Source organism: Chiloscyllium plagiosum, chromosome 36, assembly GCF_004010195.1.
Source record: "Chiloscyllium plagiosum isolate BGI_BamShark_2017 chromosome 36, ASM401019v2, whole genome shotgun sequence".
NCBI lineage: Eukaryota > Metazoa > Chordata > Chondrichthyes > Orectolobiformes > Hemiscylliidae > Chiloscyllium > Chiloscyllium plagiosum.
Window position 1 is genome coordinate 32,375,033 of NC_057745.1, and position 17,585 is coordinate 32,392,617.

Here is a 17,585-nt window from a genome sequence, read left to right on the forward strand (position 1 = left end):
TTTGACAGCTTCTAGTATCTTGCATCTAATTTTACATCACTGCCACAAAGAATTGTAGATCACATGGACTTCTCCTCCTGGTGGTGTTCCTGGTCTGAACTATATTCCTTGACCTTGTTAAGCTGTGTTGTCTAATTTCCTGCTGTCTCTTCTGTACTTTTGCTGTTGGATGCTGCCTCTTACTAATGGGATATATTTCAATGATTCATAATGGTTTATAGGTGGCACAGTGGTTAGCACTGCTACCTGACAGCGCCAGAGATCCAGGTTCAATTCCTGCCTCAGGCGACTGACTGTGTGGAGTTTGCACGTTCTCCCTGTGTCTGCGTGGGTTTCCTCCGGGTGCTCCGTTTCTTCCCAACTCCAAATAATGCGCAGGTTAAGTGTATTGGCCATGCTAAATTGTCTATAGTGTTAGGTGAAAGGGTAAATGTAAGGGAATCGGTCTGGGTGGGTTGCACTTCGGCGGGTCGGTGTGGACTTGTTGGGCCGAAGGGCCTGTTTCCACACTGTAAGTAATCTAATCTAAAAAAATCTTTCTGACACAGGTTTCCTCTTGGACCCACTCTTTGAGCTTACACTGCATTTTCTTTCCTTTCATCTTTGTACTTCATGCTCCCAAACCATGGACCTAACCTCCAATCCCTCATTCTTCCCTTATCCAGCTTTACAGTGGCCTTCCTTGCTCTACTGGAATATCCATTTCTCCATTGACTAGCCCCTTCTGGGAAATATTTGACTTCAGCCTCCACTTTTGGTCATTGTCCTTAGAGACCATTGAGTCCACCTTTGCAGAGCGTGCCACCAAGACTCCCCCCTCCAGTTTTGTCCCTGTAACCCTGAATTTCTCATGACTAATCCATCTAGCCTGCACATCCCTAGACTCTATGGGCAATTTAGTATTGCCAATCCTCTTAACCCGCACATCTTTGGATTGTGGAAGGAAACCCACACAGACAAGGAGAGAACATACAAACTCTACACAGGCAGTTGCCCAAGGCTGGCATTGAACACCAGTTCCTGGTGCTGTGAGGCACCAATGCTAATCACTGCCCACAATTATCTCCTTCTGTTATCAGTAGGAAATTTGGCTGATGGTCTAAATTCAATCCCTGTTAACTTTTCCTTGACTTTATCCACAATTATTTTCTTGTCTATACTATACATTATTGTCAACTGACTAAATCTAGTAGCCAAATCTACAAAACGTAATGTGAAGGTTTTTTTTAATCCCCACTTTTAAATCCTCAGCCACTATCTCACTGAATTCCTTCACTAAGGGTAGTCTTAGTGTAGGCCATGACAATGCCCTGTAGTAAACTTTTGCAAATCTCACATCTATCACTTATCGCTTCTATGTGCTTATTGTAATCCTCATCTCTTTTTCTTGCAACCCCTACCAAAATGTTTAACCCTTTGGGGATAGCTAAGCAAGTTGCCCACATAGTTTTTGTAAGACTCCCCACAGTGTGGAAGAGGACATTCAGCCCATCAAGTCTGCACAGACTCTCGAAAGAGCATCCTATCCAAACCTAGACCCCCTCCGTATTCCCGTAACTCTGCATTTACCATAGCTAATCCACCGAATCTGCATAACCCCAGATGTTACAGGGCATTTACCATGGCCAATCCACCTAACCTGCACATCTTTGGACTTTGTGAGGAAATTGGCGCACCCAGCAGAAACCACACAGAGATGGGTAGAATGTGCAATCTCCACACAGCCAGTCACCCAAGGTGAGAATGAAACCCCATCACTAACACTTCGAGGCAGCAGTGCTAACCACTAAGCCACCATGCCATCCATTTTAACACAATTATATTTTTGTCTTTTAAATTTCTGCCTTTTGAGTTTCATAAAACGTCATTAATTTTTTTTAGTGCAGGCTTATGGTTCTATTAAAGAGATTAAATAGTATCCTGATTGTGTAAGTTGCAAATTCACAGATTTTCCATTTACAATAGTTTTGTTATTTTCTCCATCGAGTTTCATCTGCAATTTTGTCATTGATGGCCTCCTTAGGGTAGCACGGTGGCTCAATGATAGGGCAGCACAGTGGCTTAGTGGTTACACTGCTGCCTCACAGTGCCAGGGAGCTGGGTTTGATTCCAGCCTTGGGCCAGTGTCTGTGTGGAGTTTGCATATTTTTCTCTTGTCTGCATGGGTTTCTTCTGGGTGCTCTGGTTTCCTCCCACAGTCCAAAGATATGCAGGTTAGGTGAATTAGCCATGCTCAATTGCCCATAGTGTTCAGGGATGTATAGGTTGAGTTCATTAGTCATGGGAAATGTAGGGTTATAGAGTAGGGAATGGGTCTGGGTGAGATACTCAGCGGAGGATCGTTGTGGACTTGTTGGGCCTAATGGCCTGTATCCACACTGTTGGGATTACAGGGTAACCTCGGTTATCCGAGTGATATGGGTGGGGAGTATTTTGTTCGGATAATCGAATGTTTGGTTAACACAGTTTACCCAAGCATCAGGACCTTGAGATCTTGTTCAAATTATCCGAAATTTGGATAATTGGTGTTTGGATAACCGAGGTTGCACTGTATATGGTAATTACATTTCACTGGATATTACGTAGTGCAAATGAAATGATTGATTCTGGCTAGTTTACTCTTTTTAATAATTTTAATATGTTACCATCTCCAAATCTGGAATGGTGGAACGCTCACATTTCCTAAAATTGTTCTAATCCTTTTACTTCAAGTCAGTCTATCTCCCACATAGGTAGATGCACATCCATTGTCCCATATGGCACAATTTAAAGACTCTGACACCAACATATTCATATCTGGCTGAAACTTCTAACCAATACAATGCCATCACTTTGAACCACATGTCCGTTTTCTTCTGATGAATTTTCCATTTCATGTTGAGTTTAGTATATTCAGTGAGTACATTTGGGACAGTTCAGGCGTAATGTTACTTTGAATCACATCTGAAACATTGATTGACTTCACCCTGGGTATTTCTGGAGTTCATTCTTTCATTGTAAGTCTCAAGTTATCTTTTATTTTTAAAATTGTAGAACATTTCTGTCCTCCTTTCTGTTAGTCAAAACATTTCTTTCATACTGTCACCTATGGACTGTATCTAATTGGTCTCACCATCTTATTACCATTGTGTCATTCATATTTTGATGCCTGGTCACTCTTGGAGTGGAATGCCTTTCATAGATCATTTAAGTGCTTCTGATATATTTTACAGCAATGTGTGTTTCTCTGCAAAATTAACTCCCATTAAAATTTAAAGTCTGCCTAAACTTTATATTTTGGCACAGTTTAATAACTTAAATGCCAGCACAGATTGGGGAATTTCCAAATAAAATTTCTTGATTAGTCTTGATTACAATCTATGAGATTCCATTCTTCTAAGGAAATCTTCACTGATTCTGAATTTGTCAATATCTGACAATGCCTCATAAGCAGTTTTCAGAATAATCTTCAATAATCTTAAATAATCTGCAATTCTAGGGAAAAAAAATTGCTTCTTATACTACTTTAGTAAAATAGCGATAGAGCCAAGACCATACCTTGTTTCCTCTGCAGTAAGGAAGTGTCTTGAGTCCACATGGTTATTTCACTCTTCCACTGGTTATAAGTCTTGCATTCCAAAAGCCAGAGTGGGTAATCACATTTGATTCAGCCATCTCTGTAAAGTTTTCTCCAAATCACTGTTTGGTTTGGGTAATGCTTATATTTCAATCTTTGACTTGCAAACAGCTGACTGTCCTCTGCTACCACTGTTAAATATTAAAGGTTGGTGAGACAGAGCCCAGACTATAATTTTCTAGTCAGAATTTTGTTTCAACTTACACAGCACAAAAATCCATATCCCATACCCCCAAACAAGTTCTCACCCAGTTATCTAATTCATTAATATCTAATCATAAAATTTTTCCTTATTCCATTTGGTGTCAAACATCTCTTTGAGACTCAACTGGATGTTAACAAGAAGTGGGTTGTTTATTGCTGATTATACATTATTGAATACTATTTTGTACTCCTGATATACTGAAGCATTCTGTGTCTCCATGCAGAAAAATATGGGTGACATTCTTCCTAGGACTAATAAGTGGTAAAGTGACATTTGCATCACACAAATGCCGGGTTATCAGAGGAATCTAATCATCTTCCCTTGATTTTCAATCACCTCTTGATTCCACAAATCCTGCCCACCATCTACAAGACACAAGTCAGGAGTATGAAGGAATACTGCCCTAATCAACCCCCACCCTTTCCTGAATGAGTGCAGCTTCAACAACATTCAAGAAGACCAACACCATTAAGAACAAAGGGGTCCATTTGATGGATAGCTCATCCAACACTTTAAACATTTACTTACTTCACCAACAATAGATGTGGCAATAGATCATACCATCTGCAAAAAGCACACCAAACCTCTTTCAACATACTTTCCAAGTCCAGAACCATCTATTTTCGAGAACAACAAATGCAGCAGCCCTACATAAACACCACCATTTGCAAGTACTAATTCATGGCACAAACATTATGACTTGAAAGGATATTGCCTTTCCGTCGTTGTGTTGGACCATAATCTTGGAATTCTCTCTCCCTAACAATACAGTGGCAGTACAGTATATTATTCAGTACAGTATATGTTTTTATTATTCTGAATTCCCTAGATTATAGAAAGATTCCTGTATATTGGAATGTGATACTGCTTCCTCCACCATACAAACAAATGACAGGGTTGGTGGGGAGATGGGGGAGGAAGAAAGAAGTACAAACTGGTTAGTCTGAAATCAGTGACTGTGAAAACACTACAAACCACTATTGAGGATACCAACAGGATTAGATAGAGTCAGCACAGTTTTGTGAAAGAGAACACATGCTAAACAAAGCTATTTGAGGTAACTAGTGAGGTGAATAAAGGGTATGAATGAATGTAGTATACTTGAAGAAGGAAGAAAGTAAAAGGAGTAGGCCATTCAGCCCCTCAAACTTGTCCCACCATTTGGCTTGGATGCAGAGACTAGTTCTCATAAAAAGCACACTGGAAAGAGCCCTCTCACCATTAGTTAAAAATTTATAAAAGAGAAGTGTCTGGTCCCACAACAATCAAAACTTATCAAATAAATCTATATAGGTATACTGAAATTATAAATGCAACTAACAAACTACCATGAAGAAATTTAGCTGAATTCCTTTAAACAAATGGCTGTTGGTAGTAGAGAGAAGCCCCCATCCCATCAGCAAGGAGAATTAAATGACCATTAATGTAAACACCAAGGACTGGACGACATATGACAACTCGTATAAACATCATGGACCGGATGATGTATAACAAAGGGTATAAAAAGATAATCTTGTGAAAGGACACCAGAAAACAGAAAGTATTGTAAGGGGGAAATTGCAAAACATTACTTAGTCATTGTAATCTCAGGAAAATACACAACTGTGACTTCATAAGATACCAGACAGCACCCACTCAGTATGATGCAGCTGGCAAATGTCTGGGGAGGGGCATAACAGTCAGAGGGAAGGTGGCAAGCAGTGATGTCAATGTTACATGTAATCTTTGTAATGTGAAATATATAAATATCCTGTACTTTACTGGGAGAGTGGAGAGTGTCTTCAGAGACCTCTCCAGGCTGCATTGGTAAGGAGCTCCAAATAAAGATCAATTCATGCTGCTGAACATGGAACTCAAGACTCCTCTTTGAAATCTCTCCCCAGCAGTGACCAAACTCCATCGTCAAATTTTGTTTCAATGTACCTTCACACTTTTGGCAATCAAAAACCTATTAGTTTTAGTTTTAAGATTAACAATTAATCTAGCATTATTAATGCTTGTGGAGGACCATTGCAAACTTTTATCACCTTTTAAGTGAGGAAGAGTTTCCTAATTTCACCCCCGAATGTTCTGGCCCTAATTTTTGGAATATACCCTCTGGACCAGGGCTTCTAAGCTACAGAAATTATTTATTATACACTATCAAGTTTATTTGTCTTAATACATTGATTACTTTGATTTAATGAACATTTTCTAAATCATTGGTTTGTTTAGTATTACCTCATAGTTTAACTCTTGGAATCCATTTTGGGAAAGATTTACAGCAATCTTTCTGAGGCCAATGTATCTTTCCTCAAATATAATGCCCAGATCTGCTTACAGTACTCCAGGTGTTGTGTTACCAGGATCTCTGTAACTGAAGCATGGCCTCTGCTAATCTAAATAATCTAAATCACTGGTGCAATCTCTGGATATGGGACCAATCACTTAGAATTGAGATGAAACCTCTTCACTCAAATGATTGTGAATCTTTGGAATTCTACACTTCAAAGAGTTATGGATACTCTATCATTGAATAGATTTAGGGCTGATTTGGAGTGAGATTTGGTCTCTCAGGGACTCGAGATATAAGGGGAGTAGGTGGAAGAATGGAATTGAAGCCCATGATCATATTAAATGGTGGACAAGCCGTTAAATCTACTCCTGCTGGTATTTTTTGTGTGTTCCATTCCTGTTACTAGTTCTTATGTTGTTTAATGCATCCATCATTGATCATTTAGAGATGACTATTGCAACACAGAGAAAACTTCTAAAAAGCTGCATCAGTGGTCCTCTCACCTTAGTTCTCAGCTTTCACACTCTCTGCATTTAGCACTGCCTTTAATGTGTTTTTAATGATGTGATCCTAATTAGCATTATTCACCATGGCAATCCTACCAGAGGGAATCTCTAATTTCCTTTTGTATACTTCCTGTATTTGATTGATTATGGACACACATAAGACAACAATTTCCTCGGTGCCTATGTATGGTGTTTTATTTCTTCCATCGTACTTTCAACACATTAATTTAATTCTATCCAGAGGAGAGTAAACCATGTATGTCCAGTTCTCCTCCAGCTTGGAAACAGTTTCCCCCTGCAGCTCTAGCTCTGCAGCTGAGCATCTAGCTCCAATTTTCTGTATTAAACAAAGAACAGTGGAAGCTGGAGATCTGAAATATAAATAGAAATTGCTGGAGCAATTGTGAACAGAAAGCAGAGAGGATCACTGGACTCAAAACATTAAGTTTTTTTCTCTCTCCACAGATACTGCCAGACTTGCTGAGTTTCTCCAGCAATATCTACTTTTGTTACAGACCTCCAGCATCTGCAGTTCTTTGTTTTATTTATAGATAATTTGAATTAGATGCTGAGCTGCTGAGCAATTTCAGTTTTTGTTTCAATTGTCTATCATTGATGTGGATCCACCTGAAGACACCTCGGTGAAATGAAAGCTCTTAACAAAAAGATTTTTATTCAGTTTGTCATGATGGAGCATCAACCAGGAAAGGAAAAGCCCCAGTGAAGAGTTGTGGATGGTATGTACTCAACTGAGTGTCCTCTTCATTTGTTCATGTGTGACTGAGAAAGTAAAAAAAGTGGCTGCTGATATAATGAACTAAGTATTCAATTTTACCACCTGGATGTAAAGCATTGCCTGATTGCAATTTAGGGAGAACAAACTTTGACAATGAGGATATCACGCCCCTGTCAGTGCCTACACCATTTTCCTTCTGATGTCTAAATTTAAATTAATCCTGTAGGAATTTAGAAAGTATAACATATTACCTACTGTATCTATCTGCGCAGATAAATTTCACAAATGCCAGTAGACGGCTTGTCTAATGGTAATATTAATTCAAAAACAGTCACTAAGAAGACATAATGTTTATTGATGTGTTGCTGATTTCTTTTTAATGGAAATTTTAATATGAATGAAGGAGGTTTTTTCTGGCCATCAGAGATGTTAAACAGTAGTTGATGACATTCCAAGAATATCAAGTTTTCTAAACATCCATCTTAGAAGAATAACTTGTTCCTTCCAAGACTACCACATTTTTAATGTACTGTGTATATTAAATATTGCACATTTTCTGGCAGCTTTAGCAAAATATTTCTTACCTGTGTATTTGGCCATCCTCATTTTTTTTTTGATTTTCTCAGATCAGTGTCCCTGTGATTGTTACAAACAACTGTATGAAAGAAGATTTTGCAAATACACCTCTGCTCCATCGTCTTACGGTTCTGGGAAGAGCAGTTGCCATACCAGGCTGTGATGCATCCAGATAGAATGCTCTCTCTGATGCATCTATAAAAATTGGGAAAGGTCTTTACATTATGAATCAGTTCCAGTCTAAGGAATAGATAGTCAACAGTAAATAGCGTAGAAGCTCAATAGTGCCAATTGCATCCAACAAGCAGACATAAAGAGTGAAGAGCAAGGGAATGCCGGGGCAGGGAGGAAATGTGTTTTGGATGGTTTTTGAGCTTAATTTGGGAGGCACACATAAAGTATACCGCAGAATCTGAAGGTCAAAGATTAACAAAACCCTGGACCTCATTAGTATATTGCTGGAGATCTGCACACACTGTCTGAGACAGCTGGCTAGTCCCACAAGGCTGAAGCTGGGGGTTTGGCCACCTACAATCACAGCCTACATTAATTAGTGAGTGGCACACCTCTTGTTACAGATTGTGTACAACACCCACCACATTGAACATAAAGGCACCACTTTTGCCTGTGTAAGCAGTGCAGCATCAACTAATTTCAATGCCAGGGAGCTGGACCTGAGATTTGTTAGCTTATATTTAAATAATTTGGAACTGAGCTAAAATGAAGTTGACCAGACTGCCCTGAAGAAAATTTCCAGAAATGTGCAACGTTATTGGAAGTGCATTGCCATTTGCACTTAGTGTTATCTATTCATTTTCATGCTGTTGGCCCACTGATCACAGTAACAGCACCTCATGCAACTGTCAGAAACTAGCCCTCAGATGCCAACTGAGAGCTGACCAGTGCTCTGTTGGATTTTAGTTATGCTTCCTGGCTTTTGTGTTCTGAATCACTTAGATCATAGAATCCCTACAGTGTGAAAACAGGCCATTGGCCCAACAGGTCCATACTGACCCTCCAAAAAGTAATCCTCCCAGACCCATCCCTATTAATCTACATTTCCCCTGACTAATGCATCTAACTTACATATCCCTGAACATTATGGGCAATTTAGCATGGTCAATTCATCTAACCTACAGATTTTTGGATTGTGGGAGGAAGCAGGAATACCCAGAGGAAACATGCAGAGAGGGGGAGAATGTGCAAACCTCACAAAGAGGTTGGAATCAAACATGGGTCCCTGGTGCTATGAGGCAGCAGTGCTTACCACTGGGCCACCATGCCACCCTATGATGAACCCTGAGCTAGAATTTTGTCAGTTCATTGAAGATAGGCTCAAAGATAGGAACAGTGTTAAAATGGCTGCAAAAGGCATCAGGTAGGGAGCACAATACATTCCTGTCACCAAGGGATGATCTCAGCAACACGAATGGTGGAGGTAGGGGGTATTTAATCAGGCAAGAAGGTGGAAGGTAGGGATCCTACGACCTTCCCACCTCCACTTCAGGCATTTCAGGGCCCCTAGAGGGAAGACCTTTGAAAGGCCTTGCTGCTCTGCCTCCAATTGGCAACTGAGACCCGTATTTTTACCAGTAGGTGCCCACAGTAAGATTCGGACCATTTATGAATATTTCAACTTTATCAAAATGTTTTAGCATTATGCATTCATCTCGAAGTGTTTCATATTATTTAAGTGTTTATGTTTTATTTAGACTTATCTTTTGTGTTTTTAATGTCAGCAATTCCCTCTAGGTCCTTGTCAGGCGATGATTTGTCTCATTTGTCCCTTTTTGTATTGTCAGATCAGGTAGGTTTCTTTGCTGAGTCACAACATAATGAACAGTCTCTAGACATTAAGACAGTCAGAAGCTAAGGCAGAGACACTGAGAAACGAGTCACAATTTACATATTCAATTAAATGATAACAGCCTTCTATATAGTTAGATTACATTTTTTGCCAAACTTGACCATGTATCTGCCAGAAATACAGCTGTTAACACCTGTACAATTCCTCTTCAAAATATGTTCTTCTGCCTACACTCAGCCTTTTCTTTTGCCCACTTGACACTGAAGATGATTTTAGGATAACTTCCCTTTGTCGCAACAGGAAGTGGACCCAGCAGATGGAAGCTTTCCTGATCACACAGTTGATGAAGATGCGCCATTTCTCCATGCAAGCATCGTCATTACAGTCTTGGAAAATATCATGTGAAGGGAACCTTTGCAGTTAAGGAAGGGACTTTCTGGGGAATGTCCATGTGAATGTCCATGTCACCTTGTTTCCATTTTGAAGTTCCTTGTTCAGTGTACAGCTGTACTTGGTTTCCTTCCAGCAAACTTCTGTAGTTGTCCGATGCTATCTTCTTTAGTGAATGTCCATTCATTACACCTTTAAAGAAACTTCTAACATGTGTTCCTTGAACTCATCCATACAACAGCTTTGTTTCCTCCTGTTTCTTGACCTTTTCTCTTACTAGCATCAGTGCCACTCAGGACTTTTTTCCATCTGCCCTGACAGTTCTGAAGACTGTTAAACATTTATTTCTGAATGACATGCTACTTTCTGAAGGAAACATGCATACTCACCGAAGGGTTCTGTTTTTCTAAAATAACTTTTCTCTGCCTCTGCCCCCCGCTATGGGATAGGACACATAGTTGCAATTGTCTTCCTTTCTTCTGCCCTTGTTTTCCAAAGCACTAAGCTATTCACTTTAATGCTTTCTAAAATAAAACGTAATTTAAGTACACAAACACGTTTCCATGCAACCCAGTACCAGTCAGAGAACTCCATAATGAAAATAAAACTTTGGGGGCGGCTAAGTGGCTCAGTGGTTAGCACTGCTGCCTCACAGCATGAGGGACCCAAGTTTGATTCCAGTCTCGGGCAACTGTCTGTGTGGAGTTTGCACATTCTCCCTGTGTCTGTGTGGGTTTCCTTCGGGTGCTGTGGCTTCCTCCCACAGTCCAAAAATGTGCAGGTCAGGTGAATTGGCCACGCTAAGTTGCCCATAGCGTTCAGGGATGTGTAGGTTAGGTGCACTAGTCAGGGGTAAATGTAGGGGAATGGGTCTGGGTGGGTTACTCTTTAGAGGGTGTGGAATTTTTGGGCCAAAGGGCCTGTTTCCACACAGTAGGAAATCTATTCTATTCTGTTCCATAAGTATATTCTTCTCTTCTTCACATACATAATATAGAAATAGAAATCAAAGTTGTATGTGGTTCTGTCCTCTTTAGAATCCAAGTTTCCAAATAATAATATACAATGAACCTTCATCAACCACTGTTGATTGGAATGTAAGTTGAAAGCAGCTGGAGATCCTATTCAGGAGATCTAATTTTCATCAGGATCTCTAGAGTAGGTTTTGTGTGAGAAATCCAGGCTCAACTGCCATAACTGATATCTATGATAACGTTCTGTACCAATGGCATTTCAAGCCTGGGGGTTCTGTGCCAACCTTAATCACATTTCTTTCATGTGGTTATGTTGATGGGAGACAACTGTTCACCAAGCAAAGCGAGCTTATGCATTGTTTTTTTTTATCAATGATCTGCATTCAGAGATTGAGTGCAAACAATACCATCCTTAGCAATCTCTGGTTTATTGGAAGAAAGCTATGCATAACTTCTTACCTGAAGCCATTTAGTGGAACACTTCGAAAGTTGAACACATTTGATTCCGTTTGGAGCAAAGAAGGAATCAGTGTAAAGGTAGTCCCCCTGTGGAACTGTGGTTTACTGCAAAAGTTAGCATCATGAACGTTGCACATCTTAATGGTAGTTTGGTTGTGCTAATTGCAAACATGCAGTACAATTTATAGAAGCTGATAGGTGTTACATCAGGGCCTTGAGAATGTTAATGGGTCTCACAGGAATCATAGGGAAACCCTTCAATCTGCAACAGCAACTGAAACAGGTGGAAAACCAGTGAAGAGAATAAAGAGGCCTTTGTGGTTTTTCACTGGAAAACTATGATTTAAAGAAGGAGCTGTTATTGGCGACGTGTATGGTGTTCCTCTAAGAGTAGTTAGGCAGCTCTCCAGGTTTTACTTTGAGTTGAAGTATCTGCTAAATCCTTACAGCATTAGTAGATATGAATACATAGTTTATCAGAGGATATGATTTGGAGATGCCGGTGTTGGACTGGGGTGTACAAAGTTAAAAATCACACAACACCAGGGTCTAGTCCTACAGGTTTAATTGGAAGCACTAACTTTCGGAGCGTCGCTCCTTCATCATGTGATAGTGGAGGGCTCAATCACCACCACCTGATGAAGAAGCGACGCTCCGAAAGCTAGTGCTTCCAATTAAACCCGTTGGACTATAACCTGGTGTTGTGTGATTTTTAACTTTATCAGAGGATATTTATTGTAAAGCGACAAAACTTTATCATCTTCCTTCCATGGTCCATCAAACAGTATATGGTATACTAACTGCAGAGTAAGGCTTTTATATTATTCTGTCTCTGTGCTGTGTGGCATTCTACCTGAGTTCTACCAGTACAATGTGTCTGCGAGTTGGGTGTCTGGCTTCAGCGGTGTACAGATCAGTGTGCCCCCCCACCCCCTTGTCTGCTGATTTGATAGTGAGGTTGGGGTTGGAGCAGAGGGAGTGAAGGGCTACGCGTTGTGAGGGTGAGAGGTTGGAGTAGGTGGGGGGGGGGTGATAGACAGGTTGAGGCAGTCAATGTCGCAGCAGCAGTTAGAAATGAAGGGATCGAGGGTGGGCAACAGACCAGCATGGGTTGTCCAAGTGGGTGGACTATGTTGAAGGCGGAGGAAGAAAAATTCAATGTCACGACATGTGTTGAATTCATTGATGTGGGAACATAGCAGGACAAAGGTGAGGCCTTTACTAAGGATTGATCGTTCATCTTCAGTGAGGGAGAGGTCTGTGGGGGATGGTAAAAACACAGCAGGGCTGGGAGCCAGACCCTGGTGTAGAGCTGGAGTTGGAAGTATGGGTGGAGACTGTCCCTGAAGCGGGCGTGGTCATGGTATCGTAGGTGACATCACCAAAGGAAGTGATGCACACCATGGGGGTCAGGGGGTGGAAGTGGTGCATTCGGTGGCATTCGCGGGGGCAGAAGTGATGTTCTGTGTGACGTTCGCGATGTCTTCGGCGGCAGCTGCGTGTTCGCTGGCAGTGTTCCGGTGAGTGACGTCAATGGGGGCGGAAGTGGCTGAGGTGGTGCCAACTACAGGGATGGAAATGACGTGATGGGCAGTTTTTGTGGTGATTTTGGTGGCGGCAGCAGATGCAGTGGTCTTGATGGTGATCGCAGAGGTGGTATAATCGGTGGTGGTTGCGGCCTGTGGGGCAGCGGGACCGGAAGTGATGGTCACGTTTGCTGTGGTGGCGGTGGCTGTAGCGGCTGCGTGGCTAACGGCATCCGTGTGGTTCCGGAGGCCGGAAGAAGGTTCTGGAATGATCAAGGAATCCCGGGTTTGGAGGTAAGTACGTGAAAGTTTGGTATACCTGCGTTCCTTGATGTCCAATAAGCTGGAGACAAAGCAATTGTTGAGTGTGGATTCTTCTAAGGATGAAGAACAGCAGAGGTCCTTTGCAGTTTGGGGAGAGTGTGCCCCTGAGCTAGGGCAGGGCTGACTGCAGGGAGAGTAGGTGGTAGTGCATGGCTGTGAGCATAGAACGGAGGATCCAGAGGGAGAACTGTTTCTGGAGGCTTTGGATTTGTTGGAGGTAGTGTTTGTCCTGTTCTGGTCCAAATTGTGATGGTCTGAATGTAGTCTGGAGTCCATGTGGGATCAGTCGGTTGCAAAGGCAGGCACTGAGGAAGGAGGTGTGGCTGTAGTTGTGACTCTGTTTCAGGACGTGGCTGAAGAGCTTCAGGCAGAGGAGACGACCTGAGGAGTGCAGTGAGAATGAGACTCACTGAGATCCTTGTAGATGGAGGAAAACTTATTCAAGGTAGGCATCCTTGGAAGAGGCTTCGCAGTAAGGTTATAATCGACTAGGAGAAAGTGAGGACTACAGATCAGAGTCAAAATGTGTGGCGTTGGGAAAGCTCAGCAAGTCAGGCAGCATCCAAGGAGCAGGAAAGTCAACATTTTGAGCATAAGCTCTTCATCAGGAATGTGGGGGAGGGGGCCCAAGGGGGCTGAGAGATAAATGGGAGTGGAGTGGGGCTGGGGGGAAGGTAGCTAGGAATGCGATAGATAGATGAAGGTGGGAGGTGATGGTGATTGGTCGGAGCAGAGGGTGGAGCAGATAGGTGGGAAGGAAGATAGACCAGTAAGACAGTTCAAGAGAGCGGTGCTGAGTTGGCAGGTCCTTGCCCCCCCCACCAACCCCACCTCCACTCCCGGCTCCTTCTCTTGGCACCTACGCTCACAGCTCCCCCCTCACCTCCATCCAAGCCCACAATGGATCCTTCCAAATTCGGCAGAGATTTTCCTGCACCTTCACACATGTCATCTACTGTGTCCGTTGCTCTCAATATGGTCTCCTCTATATTGAGGAGACAGGGCGTCAATTTGCAGAATGTTTCAGAGAACATCTCCAGGACACATGCACTAAACAACCCCTTCACATTCTGAATGACCACTTCAATTCCCCCTTCTGGATTAGTGGTGCTGGAAGAGCACAGCAGTTCAGGCAGCATCCAAGGAGGTTCAAAATCGACGTTTCGGGCAAAAGCCCCAATTCCCCCTCCCACTCTATCAAGGACATGCAAGTCCTGGGCCTCCTCCATCACCAAATCCTAGCTACACGGCGACTGGAGGAAGAATACCTCATCTTCTGCCTTGGGACCCTGCAACCACATGGAATCAATGTCGATTTCACCAGTTTCCTCATCTCCTCTCAACCCCACCTTATTCCAGATCCAACTCTCCAACTCGGCACCGCCCTCTTGAACTGTCCTACCTGTCCATCTTCCATCCCACCTATCCGCTCCAACCCATTGCCATCACCTCCCACCTTCATCTACCTATCGCATTCCTAGCTACCTTACCCCCTCAAACTCTCTCCCATTTATCTCTCAGCCCCCTTGCCGCACCCACATCCCCCTCCACATTCCCGATGAAGAGCTTATGCTCGAAACGTCGACTCACCTGCTCCTCGAATGCTGCTTGACCCGCTATGCTTTTCCAGCATCACACTTTTTGCCATTATTGGAATGGCCAGGGATAACTTGCCGGATCTTGAATTTGTATTTGTTGCCTCTAACCATGTTGAAGCTGATTAAAAATGTATTAAGACAGCACTAGTTTTGCTAAGTTCAGCTGTCAAACATCCACCTTTGAAGTTGTCACCTTGCAGATGAAGATGTATAAAATCCTAGGCGTGAGAAATTTCAATCTATTTTGCCTTTTTTATATTCCTATAACTCTATAATAAATGGGAACAGGAGTAGGTCCCTTGTGCCTGTCCTGCCATTCAATAGGATCTTGTATGATCCAACATTTGTCATGTCCACCTTCCTGCATTTTCCCTGAAACCCTCCATTCCCCGACTGATCAAGAATCTGTCTATCTCAGCCTTAAGTATACACAAGGATGCTGTCTGACAGATCTCCGTGGCAAGGAATTCGAACAATTCACAGAGAGAAGAAATTCTTCCTCACCTTGGTCTTAAATTGGTGCCCCTTTCTTCTGAGACTGTGCCCTTTGGTCCAGGAGTTTCTCATGTGGAAACATTCCCTCAGCATTTACCCTGTCAAGCCCCTTAAGAATCCTGTATCCCTTCCTATTATATTTCAATACTGATTTCCCTTGCCTGATGTTGGTGTGTTGGGAGAAAGTGAGGAGTGCAGATGCTGGAGATCAGAGTAAGATCATGTGGTGCTGGAAAAGCACAGCCGGTCAGGCAGCATCTGGGCAGGATGAGAGCCAAATTGCCCATAGTGTTCAGGGATGTGTAGGTTATGTGCATTAGTCACAGGAAATGTACAGTAAAAGGGTAGGGGAATGAGTCTGGGTGGGTTACTCTTTGGTAGGTCGGTGTGGACTTGTTGAGCCGATTGGCCTGTTTTCACACTATAGGGATTCTATTCTAATGAAGAAAGAATTCAAAATGCAAATTCACCATGGAAAGTACATTGAGAGATTTGCTGCTTTTGAGGGCTGCAATAGTACTGCACATTCCAGAAAGCTCAGGTATACTGGGACATGGAAATTGTGGTGTTTTGAAGGGAATTGGGGAAGGCTAGGCTGTAGGTCCCAACAAGACTGATTAGTGCATAAATTTGGGCCGTTTACCTGAGACTTGCAATATTACTGAAGCTTATTTATTTAGGGCCACTCTGAGCAGTGTAAAGCCTGCTCAGTATTGCAGCCCTTCAATTTAGTAAAGATCTCTGAACAATCTTGCAACCCTAGTTTCTCTGGCACTGCTTGCTGCACTATCACCCCTTTGCCTCAGCTTTGCTGCACTTCTCCTACCCCATTGTCCCAGACCTGCTCACTGCCCATACCTCCTTCTTCCCTCATCCCCACGCTCTCCTCCACTACACCCTCAGCTCCCCAGTGCTCTGACATCAGACTCAAACCAAAGGGGGAATTGGTTATGAGCTGTACCAGGGACAGCTGCGGGGCTGGTGGCAGGGGTGTTCCAGGGTTGCTGAGTCTAGAATTAAAAGTTGAATGAAAGCAACCTTGAAAGTCCTAGTAAACACCCATGAGCACTTGTAAATACTGGAAACCACTGGTAAACACTGGAAACCACCAGTAAACACTTAGAAACACTTAAAACCAGACTTGTAAGAGTAATTGAAAGTGTTTACAATTTTGAATTAGTAAACAAAAACTGCTTTAAAGCTTTTTTTTAAATAGAACCTACCAAAACACTGAAACATTGTATAACATCAATAACCTGCATTCCTCCAATGAGGTGAAAGAGTGCTTTGCTTCGTTGCTACTGCCCTTTGCCACTGAGCCTCAGGAATCTCCTGTCACCCCGATTGCGGCCAGGTGTGAAAAGATCCAACTGCAGTGTTTGCAAAAGGTAAAAATATGCTTTTAAATTTCAAAAAATACTGTGAACAAAACAAATCAAAGAACTGCAGGTGCTGAAAATCAGAAGCAAAAGCAGAAACTCAGCAGGTCCAGCAACATCTGTGGAGAGAAAGCAGAGTTAATGTTTTGGGTCCAGTGACCCTTCAGAGCTTTAGAAAATATAGTGGATACCTTCAGAAGCTTGATAAATGAAAACAATGAACTCAACAATATGAGGAGCGTAATTACATGGCAATAAAGTGGCCAATTTATCAATGCACTGACAGATGATTTCCAGACTTCAAAATTTAGATTCACAATTTTATTCTCTAAGAAAATTATTGTCAATGTCAGGTACAACGTCCATTGTGATGATGCCGTCTTTCACAGTCAAGCATGGAGTGTGACGTTTTTACTTTAAAATCAAACTGCTTTGGAGATTTGATGCTTAATATTAGATTAAGCAAACACAGCTGTATTAATACATTATACAGCGTGCCTTGCCAGGCAGAAATATGGATCTGAATCTGAATTATATTGTATCTATCCCAGCTCCTGTAGAATTAAGATCAACTTTCATGCAGCAATTTTCTATTAACATTTAGTTAAATGTAGGGCTGGGGCTACTCATTCTGGTAAGTACAATATCATGTTGTACCTTAACCCATTTAAGGTAAACTTGTTATAGTCAATATTTATGTATATTACGTGTACATACAC